This window comes from Thalassophryne amazonica, chromosome 18 (assembly GCF_902500255.1).
Source record: "Thalassophryne amazonica chromosome 18, fThaAma1.1, whole genome shotgun sequence".
NCBI lineage: Eukaryota > Metazoa > Chordata > Actinopteri > Batrachoidiformes > Batrachoididae > Thalassophryne > Thalassophryne amazonica.
The window spans coordinates 72,475,959-72,489,773 of NC_047120.1; the positions used below are offsets into that span (position 1 = coordinate 72,475,959).

Sequence of the window (13,815 nt, forward strand, 5' to 3'; positions counted from 1 at the left end):
GGAACAGGAAATGATACAATACCGCAGTGAGAGCCAACCACCAGTAGAGGCCACCACCTAGGCACCAAGGCAACTGTGAATTCAAGCCACAGTTCACAGTGAAGACAGTGAAGCATGGTGGAGCAAGCATCATAATATGGGCATGTTTCTCCTACTATGGTGTTGGGCCTATATATCACATACCAGGTATCATGGATCAGTTTGGATATGTGAAAATACTTGAAGAGGTCATGCTGCCTCATGCTGAAGAGGACATGCCCTTGAAATGGGTGTTTCAACAAGACAATGACCCCAAGCACACTAGTAAACCAGCAAAATCTTGGTTCCAAACAAACAAAATTAATGTGTTGGAGTGGCCTGCCCAATCCCCGGACCTAAATCCAATTGAGAACTTGTGGGGTGACATCAAAAAAGCTGTTTCTGAAGCAAAACCAAGAAATGTGAATGAATTGTGGAATGTTGTTAAAGAATCTTGGAGTGGTATAACAGCTGAAAGGTGCCACAAGTTGGTTGACTCCATGCCTCGCAGATGTGAAGAAATCATGAAAAACTGTGGTTAAACAACTAAATACTAGTTTAGTGATTCACAGGATTGCTAAAAAAGCAGTTTGAACATAATAGTTTTGAGTTTGTAGTGTCAACAGCAGATGCCACTATTATTGTGAACACCCCCTTTTCTACTTTTTTTTTTTACTAATAGCCCAATTTCATAGCCTTAAGAGTGTGCATATCATGAATGCTTGGTCTTGTTGGATTTGAGAGAATCGACTGAATCTACTGGTACCTTGTTTCCCATGTAACAATAAGAAATATACTCAAAACCTGGATTAATCTTTTTAGTCACATAGCAGTACTATTATTCTGAACACTACCGTAAGACCCCCCCAATTAAAGGAGAAATGCTGCTTTTAACAACCTGGACCTCATTTCTGGCATAAAATATGGTCGTTTACTCACCAATATAAGTTTGGTATGATTAGAAGTCCATAGATCAAATGATGTGTTCATTTCAAATCTGAAGCAAACATTTTTCTTCTTCTACTAAGGTGGATGAGAACTTTTTGTGGTACACAGCACCAACTACTGGACAGGAGGAACCTTGCAGTCAATGTGACTCACTGATTTGAAAATGCAGCTCTTTCAACCAGACGTGTGGTGCCGTGACATGTCAATCATCTGTGTCCAATCAGATTTTAGGGGAGTCCAGTGAAACCCCAGCCTCTGCTCTAGCTCCACCCATGCCAGGAAGTGTTTGACATTTGACATTTCCTGTTTCACCTTGACTGAAATTTTGGCACTTCCTGCTTGAGTGTGAGCTTGTAAATGGACTGCATTTATATAGTGCTTTTCCATCTGCATCAGACGCTCAAAGCGCTTTACAATTATGCGTCACATTCACCCCGATGTCAGGGTACTGCCATACAAGGCGCTCACTACACACTGGGAGCAATAGGGGATTAAAAGCCTTGCCCAAGGGCCCTTAGTGATTTTCCAGTCAGGTGGGGATTTGAGCCCATGATCTTCTGGACTCAAGCCCAACACCTTAACCATCACCTCCCCTAAAATCATTGTATTCTGTTTTTATTTACATTTTACACAACGTCCCAACTTCATTGGAATTGGGGTTGTATTAAACTTTAAAAAAGCAGTGAGTGTGGGAAGAGTTCAGAGCAACCACGGAGAAGGACTTTTGGTCGGCACCAAGGTACTTCTGGCAGACTGTGAGGCACCTCAGGAGGGGAAAACAGGGAACCATCCAAGCTGTCTACAGTAAGGACGGGACACTGTTGACCTCAAGTGAGGATGTAATCTGGTGCTGGAAGGAACACTTTGAGGAACTCCTGCATCAGACTGGAGCACCCTCTATAGTAGGGGCAGAGCTGGAAGCTCAAAACAACTCCACAGTGGCAAGGCCCCGTGGGTTGATGAGATCCGTCCAGAAATGCTGAAGGCTCTGGGTGTGGAGGGATTGTCTTGGATGAGACGTCTCTTCAGCATTATGTTGAGGTCTGTGACAGTGCATAAAGTGTGGCAAACTGGGGTGGTGGTCCCCATATTTAAAAAGGGGGACCAGAGAGTGTGTGCCAACTACATGGGCATCTCACTACTCAGCCTCCCTGGTAAAGTCTACTCCAGCGTGTTGGAAAGGAGGGTTCGGCTGATAGTCGAACCTCTGATTGAAGAGGAACAATGCAGGTTCCATCTTCACTCTCACAAGGATCCTGGAGGGGGCCTGGGAGTCTGCCCATCCACTCTACATGTGTTTTGTGGACTTGGAGAAGGTGTACGATCAGGGACCCTGGGAGATACTGTGGGAGGTGCTGTGGGAGTATGGAGTGAGGGGGTCCCTTCTCAGGGACATCCAATCTCTGTACTCACAAAGTGAGAGCTGTGTTCAGGTGCTCGGTAGTAAGTCGGACTCGTTTCTGTGGCGGTTGGCCTCCGCTGTGATATGTCGACAACATCCACAGCACACAAGTGATGATGGTGGAGTGTTAATCCAGCCTCTCTGGACCTATTGTTGCCCTCAGAATATGTGTCCTGTATGTGCTCGGACTCACCCTGAGTGGATTTTTGTCATTTGTTTTAAAGCCTTAAATAGGGCCCAAGATGTTTCAGGCCTACAGTTTGTCTGAAGCAGCGGTGTGTGTGCATGCACACAGACAAAGAATTTAACACAAAACTTCAAGACACCCTGATTTTGCACAATGTGATGCTTCAAATTCATACACTTACACTTAAAAAAAATTCTGAAATGCTGGACCGGTGCTGCCCTGTTTCTACACACCAACATCTTGGAATTTATGAGGCTTGCGTGTTGATTCACAGTCACAATCACATGTTTTACAAGACCTGTCAATTCCAGCTCTGATCATTATGCAGGACAGACAAAGTTCGACATTCGTGCAGCTGACTGTGTTGATTTGCCCACTGAACAGACAGGAAGACATCATACTGTGAGTTTTCATTCACACAAACGTGTACACAGAGAACCAACACAGACCGTCGCTGTAGGTGCTATGAAATGTGCAATAATTGTCCAAAAACAGGCAACAATCATTTGAAGAGATGGTTGATCTCTGGTGTGCAGATCCATGTTCTCAGCACTGAAGAGTTCCTACAGAGCAACATAGGCTGTCAGGCAGCGCAACTCCACGTGCACGAGGGGAACAGTGTTTTCTCAGTTTATGGAACGGACGTTATCTCTGATGGTGCACAGAAAGAGAATCGAGCTGTGAAATCCAGCGCAGACAGCAGGTGTTTTAAAAATTACTATGCCCCCGATGGAGTGAAGGTTCATTTTCAAAGGTGTATTTTTAAGACTTTTTTTGCATGCATCCATGAACATAAATGAGACTAAAGAGTTTACTGAATTAATTCTCTATCTTTGTATGTATGTTAAATTTTTATAAGGCCACCTGTGCCATACATGTTCTTCAAATACACACCACACTGCAAGGTGCATCTGCAGAGAATGTATGGAAAATATTATCTACCATATACATGTTAACAAGAAGGCCAGGTTTCCATGAAATAAGACACCACCCCCGCTAAAAATACTGGAGACAATGTTCCAGGTCAGAGGTAACTGGCACCTTCATCCTATTCTGAACACTGTCATCGTTTCCTGTGAGAAAACAGAAATTAATTTGTAGTATTAGGTGACGACTACAGGCGCCAGCACGCGACAAAATATCACTGACATGAACCGGACACCTCACTGGAGGTGAGGCTTCAAGAGAAACTAATTGTTTGACACAAATAAGAGTTGGGACAACTAATGCAAATCATGAGTCAACTAGTTGAGTGCCATTTGTTATCAACTGATCATAACAATAGTTGTTGCCTTAGGCCACTGGTTAACATCAAAGTCTCACAACTATGTAGTAAGATCTTCATTCTGCATGGCCAAACTCTGTCCAGGAACCTCATGACTCCATAAACTCTTCCCTGGTGTCTTTCAATCTCCAGGGCTGAGGACCCAGAAACATGAACATCACTGGCAAGATAAGCCAATGTTTCTATAAATTAGAGCAGAAAGTCATTTGTTGTCAGATTGTTGCTTTGGCACACCGGATGCCCTTACTGACCCAACTCCAGATCTCTATGAAGTGGCCTTGAACTGGGGACATTATGTTTTGGAGGCACAAAACCACCTGTTCCACCAATGTGTTCTCAGTTGGCTCTTATTTCTGATCCAGGACAGCTGTCAAAAGTAATCCTCTTTCTAAAAAATGTCTTTTTTGCAGTTACAAAACTTAATTCTCCAGAACAATTCCTAAAAATCATCAGACATTACAAGTGTAGAAACAATAGGATGTGTTGGATTCAGGACTGTGAGCTTATCTGTTCAGTGTCCCATAAAAAGACTTAAACACACAAAGATGGCTCTACACAAACATCATCTATTAACACAGTGACATCACTTCCTGTGGCTTCCTCACCTGTTCACTGTCGCACGCTGTCAAAGAAGGCGAAAATCAAATGAAGAGGGAGAGGAGAGAAAAAGAGTGTGAAGGTCTACATTTGTTTTAAGCACTGAATCACCATCAGAAGCAAATAACACTGATGTCATACAAAAACACAGTCATTTACACAGTGCACGCTGAAGTGCACGCGGAAGTGCAGACTGAAGTGCACGCTCAGCACTGCAAAAATGTACAATGCATCCAGAAAGTATTCACAGCGCTTCACTCCTTCCACATTTTGTTATGTTACAGCCTTATTCCAAAATGGATGGAATTAATTTTCCTCAACATTCTACACAAAATACCCCATAATGACAACATGAAAAAAAGTTTTTTGGGGGGGAGGTTGCAAAGTCATTAAAAAAGCAAACAAAACAACAACAACAAAAAAATCACATGTACACAAGTATTCACTGGAATTCTGTAGACCTCAGAGACAGGATTGTCTGGAGGCACAAATCTGGGGAAGGGAACAGAAACATTTCTGCTGCTTTGAAGGTCCAATGAGCACAGTGACCTCCATCATCTGTAAATGGAAGAAGTTCAGATCCACCAGAACTCTTCCTAGAGCTGGCCACCCGTCTAAACTGAGCGATCAGGGGAGAAGGGCCTTAGTCAGGGAGGTGACCAAGAACCCAATGGTCACTCTGTCAGAGCTCCAGCATTCCTCCACAGAGGTTCTAACCCTAACCCTAGTGTTAGGGTTAGAACCTTAACCTTTCAGATGGTGATGGTCTAGTGGTTAAGGTGTTGGGCTTGAGACCAGAAGATCCTTGCTTCAAATCCCAGCCTGACTGGAAAATCATTAAGGACCCTTGGGCAAGGTCCTTAATCCCCTATTGCTCCAGGTATGGCCAGAGCCCAGACCTGAATCTGACTGAACATCTCTGGAGAGATCTGAAAGTGTCTGTGCACCGACGCTCCCCATCCAACCTGATGGAGCTTAAGAGGTGCTGCAAAGAGGAATGGACCAAAGCCTCCTCAGAAAGTCCAGCCTGCTCTGTCCCTTCCTGTACAGGTGGTTGGTGTTGTTCACCCAGTCCAGTCTGCTGTCCAGCCACAGCCTGAGGTCATATATGATTATCTAAAGTCACAATCAAATCAATAACTCATTACTTGAGGAAAAAAGAAGCTCTCAGGCTAGTTTTCGAGTGGGCCACATGTTAGCTAGTCAAGCTAGCCGATGGACAATCAAAGTGAAGCTACTTGTTTGCTTTCTTCTGTCTACAAAGTATGAAATGTGTGTGTGCGTGTGTACGTACGTGTGTGTGTGTGTGTGTGCGTGTGCGTGTGTACGTACGTGTGTGTATGTGTGTGTGTGTGTGTGTGCGTGCGTGTGCGTGTATGTGTGTGTGTGTGTGTGCGTGCGTGTGCGTGTGTGTGTGTGTGTGTGTGTGTGCTTCGCATATCTCTCTGTTTGTCAGATCAGCCTCAGCTTTCAGATATGGTTTGCAGATGACATGATCCTTTATTATGAAGATTTTGGGGATTAATTTCCAAAACCTTTGTGAGTGAGGCCATTTGAAGGTGATGGTTAAAGTTACCCCAACATTGCAGCTCTGACTGAACAGCAAAACTACATGCCTAACATGTTTTCTTTAACAACAGAAACGACTGTGAGAACAGAAGAAACAGCTTTAAATGATGCTGTTGAAGCGTCATCATTTGACAGTGGAGGCTGACGGTTTGATCAAGCAGCACTGTGGTTTGATGGCTCACGGTGGGTCCACTGTGGAAGTGCAAACATTCACAGCTCGAGTCGGTTTAGCGCCGACATAAAAATCTGTGTCGAGCCCGAGCAAAGACTGAAGTCATCCTTCCTCAAATGAGCTTTGCAGTAATTCCTGACGCTCACCCACAAATTCACACAGGTGATGTGCACTGATCTTCTCAGGTTCATGAACCCTTTAAGCACCTGCAGAATGACAAACACACTAAAAATTCACACCGGGGGGGCAGGCAGAGAAGAGATGAGGATAATCCTGCTCATACAGTAAACACAAGAGCGCACATGAACGTCATGCATCCCGTATGACCATGAATCATTCATCCCAATCATCACCCGTGTGCTTCCGTTCTCTGAATACACTTTCAACATGTTTTGTGTTTCTGCATCTGGTTAACCAACTGAGCAAATAAATAAGTCAGTCCGCGTCTTTTCTGCTTTGCAGGAGTTTCCGAGAGAAGGCATTTAGAGGTGCAGAGGGAAACTCTGATAAGCTCAACGAAACTGACACAGTACAAGAAGCTCATGTAGAAGCCGTGTCTACTCATCTAAACTCTAATGTATGTACTCTATGGACCCACAGCTATTTTTGAATCACTGGAGGGGATTAAACAGCATTTGTAATCCAGCCTCAACAAAACAACAAAACTTCAATCCTGTGGTAACCAGGTCGGACTAAATGAAAGATTACACACAGCTCAAAATAACTAACAAATACTCCAGTCTTGTTGAAAAGTAAACCACATTATTTGCCTGATCATAAAGATTCCAAAAAGGTATAATGTGTATTATCTACGGTTGAAGGTTATGGAGTTATGGGGTGAAAAACCACAAAAAATGTACATGGACCAAAAATGATAGTTACTCCAAGTTTGACAAAAAGTGATTCAAATTATTGGGTGAACTAACAGGATTTAATACAGGAATAGTTTTGACTGTTCTGGAAGCTTCATCTCTGAAGCAACGGGCAAACAAGGATGGCGTCCATTGGATTATATGACATACAAGCCACACGGCATGATGCAGACTGTTCCTTAATGTAACACTGTAGACAAACCACGTTTTTTCAGAACCATGAAATTGCAGAGTATAGTTACTGTATCCACAGGTTCTACAACTACTTATACAACCTATATTCTTTGTGATACAGTATAGGATTCAGTTCTTCCAGGGACCATGGAAAGAACCTGGATTGGTGAAGATACTGATTAGATGTGACTTCACAGTGTGGTGCTGGGTTAATCTAAACCAGTACACTGGACAAAACACAGCTGGAAATATTACAGTTGTTCAAACATTTTAGACAGTAACATCATCAGAACCAACAAAGCCAGGGCTGGTGGCCGAGCACTTAAGTAAGCTAGTTACCAGTGCAGAAGAGTCTCATTTCAAGGCCACCCCTGCCCATTCTCATGTAATGTGGATTTGCATCAGGAAGGCCATCCAGTGTAAAACTTGTGCCAAATCAACATGCAGATCCACGTATCTGCTGTGGCAACCCCAAGTGAATCAACAGAGAAGCCGAAGGGACTTATGAACATATTCAGCACCAACATCTCCATCAGTCTCTCATGGAACTAACTCACTCGTAATATCAGTACAATTTCCAACTTTAGATCCTCTTATTTTGTAATTATGAACAAGAACAAAACTCTCTGATCCCTTTATTTTGATAAAAGTGTTCCTAATGGTTCTAATTAAGTTTGCAAATCTAGAATTAAAATACTTGAGTCCTGGTAAAAATACACTGGTTTCTGTCTCCAGTGAAACTGGTCAAGCAGCTTGTTTCTATTTTATTATTAAAAGGATATGCTAAATGGACTGCATTTATATAGCTCTTTTCCATCTGCATCAGACGCTCAAAGAGCTTTACAATAATGCCTCACATTCACCCCGAAGTCAGGCTGCTGCCATACAAGGTGCTCACTACACACCGGGAGCAACTAGGGGATTAAAGACCTTACCCAAGGGCCCTTAGTGATTTTCCAGTCAGGCTGGGATTTCAACTGAGGATCTTTTGGTCTTAAGCCCAACGCGTAACCACTAGACCATCACCTCCCCTAATTATAATAATAATAATTATTATTATTATTATTATTATGCAAAATTCAACAGATGGTTTGATATTAATAAATCATCACAAAATTTGTCTAAAACTAAAATAATGTTATTTGGAAATTGTAAAAAAGACAAATTCAATTAAATATATGACAAGGGGTAAACATAGAACATGTCAAAGAGAATAAGTTATTAGGTGTCATTATTGATGAAAGAATTAATTGGAAAGCTCATATTCAACATATTCAAAAGAAAGTGTCAAAAAGTATTGCAGTACTACATAAAGCAAAGCATGTTCTTGATTGCAAAGCACTTCATACTCTGTATTGTTGATTGGTTGCACCTTAGTTAGTTGATTGTTCTCTTAATCACTGTTTTTTTTTAACATGGTTGTGTATTTTGTTTACCTTTTGTGAAGCACTTTGTGATTTTTATCTGTGAAAGGTGCAATATAAATAAAGTTTCTTCTTCTTCTTAACTTACTGTGCTGAAGTTTGGGGCAACAATTATAAAACTAGTGGTTGTGGTTGAAAAAGGGAGTGGAAATAAAGTTTTAAAATAAGTGTTATGAGTTAAATAAGTGTTAAATAAGTGTAATGAGTCAAAGGGTACCTGGACGATCTAATACCTCCATAGTGTGGCACCTGGCGCCTGGTTACCCAAGAAAAGAAAAATCCAAGGAAGATAGCATCAAACATGAAAATGGCGGCGGCGTCCAATGGGCTGTGGAACTGTATAACTATACATCGCGAGCTATTTAAAAAAAGTCTGTTGTTGCAAAACTAAAATTTTCATGGTGTATTTGGGTGTGTTCACATGCAAACATCCAGGTCAAAGGATAGGTAAGATGGCGACGGTGTAGTATGTCCAAATTATGTCCTTACTCCATGCTCGCTAACCTCTAGTACGTACTACAGTAATGGTTGGGTAAAATTTGGATGCAGGGTGCAACGGCTTCCTGGACGAGACGCCAGTCTGACACAAGTTACTTTCCCAGGCAAGGGTGGTACTCATTTACAGCTGAGTGGACTGAGACAGCACAGCTGAAATGTCTTGTCCAAGGGCACGGATTGGTAGTGTGAGTGGGAATCAAACCCAGGTCTCCACATGGGTAGTCCAGCACACTCTGTTTTTGATGCTTCTCTATTTTTTTGTTTGTTTGTTTCCTGTTTCTTCAGCTTGGTAAAACTAACTGTTACAAAGGCCTAAGCAGTGGGTCACCCCTCTGAGTCTGGTCTGCTTGAGGTTTCTTCCTCATTGCCATCAGAGAGGGTTTTTTCTTATCACCTGTGTGCTTGTTCAGAGGGTTTGCTGAGGATCGATCTTACTCGAGTGAAGCACCTTGACGTAGCAGTGTTGTGATTTGGTGCTAAATAAATAACATAAATCAAATAAATTGAACTGAATTATCCCCGAGGTGCCTCCTCTGGTCCACCACTGTCTAAGAATAAATAAATGAAGCTTCCCGCACGATAAAATGAATAAAAAGTGAAACACCCAGCCACCTGTGAGACAATGAGGTTACTGAGCAGCTCTACGTCCAACTGGTGTTTGAATAATGAAGTTTCCAATCTGCACAGGAGGCAACTCGGTAAAACTCTGTTCTTCCGTCTGCAGAGCCAAATTTAGCATCATCCTTTCATCCACCTCCAAAGAGTTAGCAGTGATTTGAGAGTGATTTCTGGGCAGCTTGGCTTCCTGCTGTTGGACAGTGTGTGAGCAGTGTAGTGGATCTCAAAAGTCTGATAACACGGCAGCAGGAAGCTGATAAGAAGATCAAATGAACACAGATCGACTTCTTCTTTATATTTCTACTACTTGTGTCATCACATCAGCTGAATTAACACTGATGACAATGTGTCATGATAAAAGTCATCAGTGTCCAGCACCGAACAACGTGTCCACTGAATGTTATTTATTTTTCAGTTTACAACCTGTGATGTTAACACTGGCAGTCGTGTAACTTACGTGAAGCTCCAGAGGGAACACGCTGTGGCTGAATATTTCACAACAAGATGAGCTGATATTGTGCGTCACTGTGGTCAGAAGGTTCTGGTAAAGCAGGAGAAAGGACGTCAAAATGTTCTTGTTGTCAACATAACATAAACTCCAAGGAAAATGTCCACCACAGCGGACATGAAAAGTTCCACTCTCATTCACTCATCTTCAACGGCTTATCCTATATCGAGTCGCAGGCCTATTCTACTCTATCGTTTTCTCTTCTACTCTATCGTATTCTATTCTATACTATTCTACTCTATGGTATTCTATTCTATACTATTCTACTCTATTGTATTCTATTCTATTCTACTCTACTCTATTGTATTCTGTTCTATACTATTCTACTCTATTGTATTGTATTCTATTTGTCTCTATCATATTCTGTTCTATTGTATTCTATTCTACTCTATCGTATTCTATTCTATACTATTCTACTCTATTCTATTCTATTCTACTCTATCGTATTCTATTCTATATTAGTCTACTCTATTGTATTCTATTCTATACTATTCTACTCTATTGTATTCTATTCTATTCTACTCTATCGTATTCTATTCTATATTAGTCTACTCTATTGTATTCTATTCTATTATACTTTATCGTATTCTATTCTATACTATTCTACTCTATTGTATTCTATTCTATTCTACTCTACTCTATAGTATGCTATTCTATACTATTCTACTCTATGGTATTCTATTCTATACTATTCTACTCTATTGTATTCTATTCTATTCTACTCTACTCTATTGTATTCTATTCTATACTATTCTACTCTATTGTATTGTATTCTATTTGTCTCTATCATATTCTGTTCTATTGTATTCTATTCTACTCTATCGTATTCTATTCTATACTATTCTACTCTATTCTATTCTATTCTACTCTATCGTATTCTATTCTATATTAGTCTACTCTATTGTATTCTATTCTATACTATTCTACTCTATTGTATTCTATTCTATTCTACTCTATCGTATTCTATTCTATATTAGTCTACTCTATTGTATTCTATTCTATTATACGTTATCGTATTCTATTCTATGCTATTCTACTCTATTGTATTCTATTCTACTCTACTCTATCGTATTCTATTCTATACTATTCTACTCTATTGTATTGTATTCTATTCGTCTCTATCATATTCTGTTCTATTGTATTATATTCTATTCTACTCTACTCTATTGTATTCTATTCTATACTATTCTACTCTATTGTATTGTATTCTATTTGTCTCTATCATATTCTGTTCTATTGTATTCTATTCTACTCTATCGTATTCTATTCTATACTATTCTACTCTATTCTATTCTATTCTACTCTATCATATTCTATTCTATACTATTCTACTCTATTGTATTCTATTCTATTCTACTCTACTCTATAGTATTCTATTCTATACTATTCTACTCTATGGTATTCTATTCTATACTATTCTACTCTATTGTATTCTATTCTATTCTACTCTACTCTATCATATTCTATTCTGTACTATTCTACTCTATTGTATTGTATTCTATTCATCTCTATCATATTCTGTTCTATTGTATTCTATTCTACTCTATCGTATTCTATTCTATACTATTCTACTCTATCATATTCTATTCTATACTATTCTACTCTATTGTATTCTATTCTATTCTACTCTACTCTATCGTATTCTATTCTATACTATTCTATTCTATTGTATTGTATTCTATTCTACTCTACTCTATAGTATTCTATTCTATACTATTCTACTCTATTGTAGTCTATTCTATTGTACTCTACGCTATCGCATTCTATTCATCTCTATCATATTCTATTGTACTCTATCGTATTCTATTCTATGCTATTCTACTCTATTGTATTCTATTCTGTTCTGTTGTACTCCACGCTACTCGTCTCTATCATATTCTACTCTATCATATTCTGTTCTACTCTATCGTATTCTATTCTATACTATTCTACTCTAAATCAAATCAAATCAATTTCATTTATATAGCGCCAAATCACAACAAACAGTTGCCCCAAGACGCTTCATATTGCAAGGCAAAGCCATGCAATAATTACAGAAAAACCCCAACGGTCAAAACGACCCCCTGTGAGCAAGCACTTGGCGACAGTGGGAAGGAAAAACTCCCTTTTAACAGGAAGAAACCTCCAGCAGAACCAGGCTCAGGGAGGGGCAGTCTTCTGCTGGGACTGGTTGTGGCTGAGGGAGAGAACCAGGAAAAAGACATGCTGTGGAAGAGAGCAGAGATCAATCACTAATGATTAAATGCAGAGTGGTGCATACAGAGCAAAAAGAGAAAGAAACAGTGCATCATGGGAACCCCCCAGCAGTCTAAGTCTATAGCAGCATAACTAAGGGATGGTTCAGGGTCACCTGATCCAGCCCTAACTATAAGCTTTAGCAAAAAGGAAAGTTTTAAGCCTAATCTTAAAAGTAGAGAGGGTGTCTGTCTCCCTGATCTGAATTGGGAGCTGGTTCCACAGGAGAGGAGCCTGAAAGCTGAAGGCTCTGCCTCCCATTCTACTCTTACAAACCCTAGGAACTACAAGTAAGCCTGCAGTCTGAGAGCGAAGCGCTCTATTGGGGTGATATGGTACTATGAGGTCCCTAAAATAAGATGGGACCTGATTATTCAAAACCTTATAAGTAAGAAGAAGAATTTTAAATTCTATTCTAGAATTAACAGGAAGCCAATGAAGAGAGGCCAATATGGGTGAGATATGCTCTCTCCTTCTAGTCCCCGTCAGTACTCTAGCTGCAGCATTTTGAATTAACTAAAGGCTTTTTAGGGAACTTTTAGGACAACCTGATAATAATGAATTACAATAGTCCAGCCTAGAGGAAATAAATGCATGAATTAGTTTTTCAGCATCACTCTGAGACAAGACCTTTCTAATTTTAGAGATATTGTGCAAATGCAAAAAAGCAGTCCTACATATTTGTTTAATATGCACATTGAAGGACATATCCTGATCAAAAATGACTCCAAGATTTCTCACAGTATTACTAGAGGTCAGGGTAATGCCATCCAGAGTAAGGATCTGGTTAGACACCATGTTTCTAAGATTTGTGGGGCCAAGTACAATAACTTCAGTTTTATCTGAGTTTAAAAGCAGGAAATTAGAGGTCATCCATGTCTTTATGTCTGTAAGACAATCCTGCAGTTTAGCTAATTGGTGTGTGTCCTCTGGCTTCATGGATAGATAAAGCTGGGTATCATCTGTGTAACAATGAAAATTTAAGCAATGCCGTCTAATAATACTGCCTAAGGGAAGCATGTATAAAGTGAATAAAATTGGTCCTAGCACAGAACCTTGTGGAACTCCATAATTAACCTTAGTCTGTGAAAAAGATTCCCCATTTACATGAACAAATTGTAATCTATTAGATAAATATGATTCAAACCACCGCAGTGCAGCGCCTTTAATACCTATGGCATGCTCTAATCTCTGTAATAAAATTTTATGGTCAACAGTATCAAAAGCAGCACTGAGGTCTAACAGAACAAGCACAGAGATGAGTCCACTGTCTGAGGCCATAAGAAGATCATTTGTAACCTTCACTAA

General features: G+C 40.2%; 1 protein-coding gene across 1 annotated transcript in view; it reads right to left on the minus strand.

Annotated features, from left to right (window-relative positions):
- Nucleotides 1–8,290, minus strand: part of pemt (phosphatidylethanolamine N-methyltransferase) — a 198,622-nt gene extending 190,332 nt beyond the window's left edge. Inside the window, exon 1 of the mRNA XM_034193744.1 lies at nucleotides 8,276–8,290. The gene's annotated coding sequence lies outside the window, so the exon portion shown is untranslated. The remainder of the gene's footprint in view (nucleotides 1–8,275) is intronic.
- Nucleotides 8,291–13,815: the final 5,525 nt, after the last annotated feature.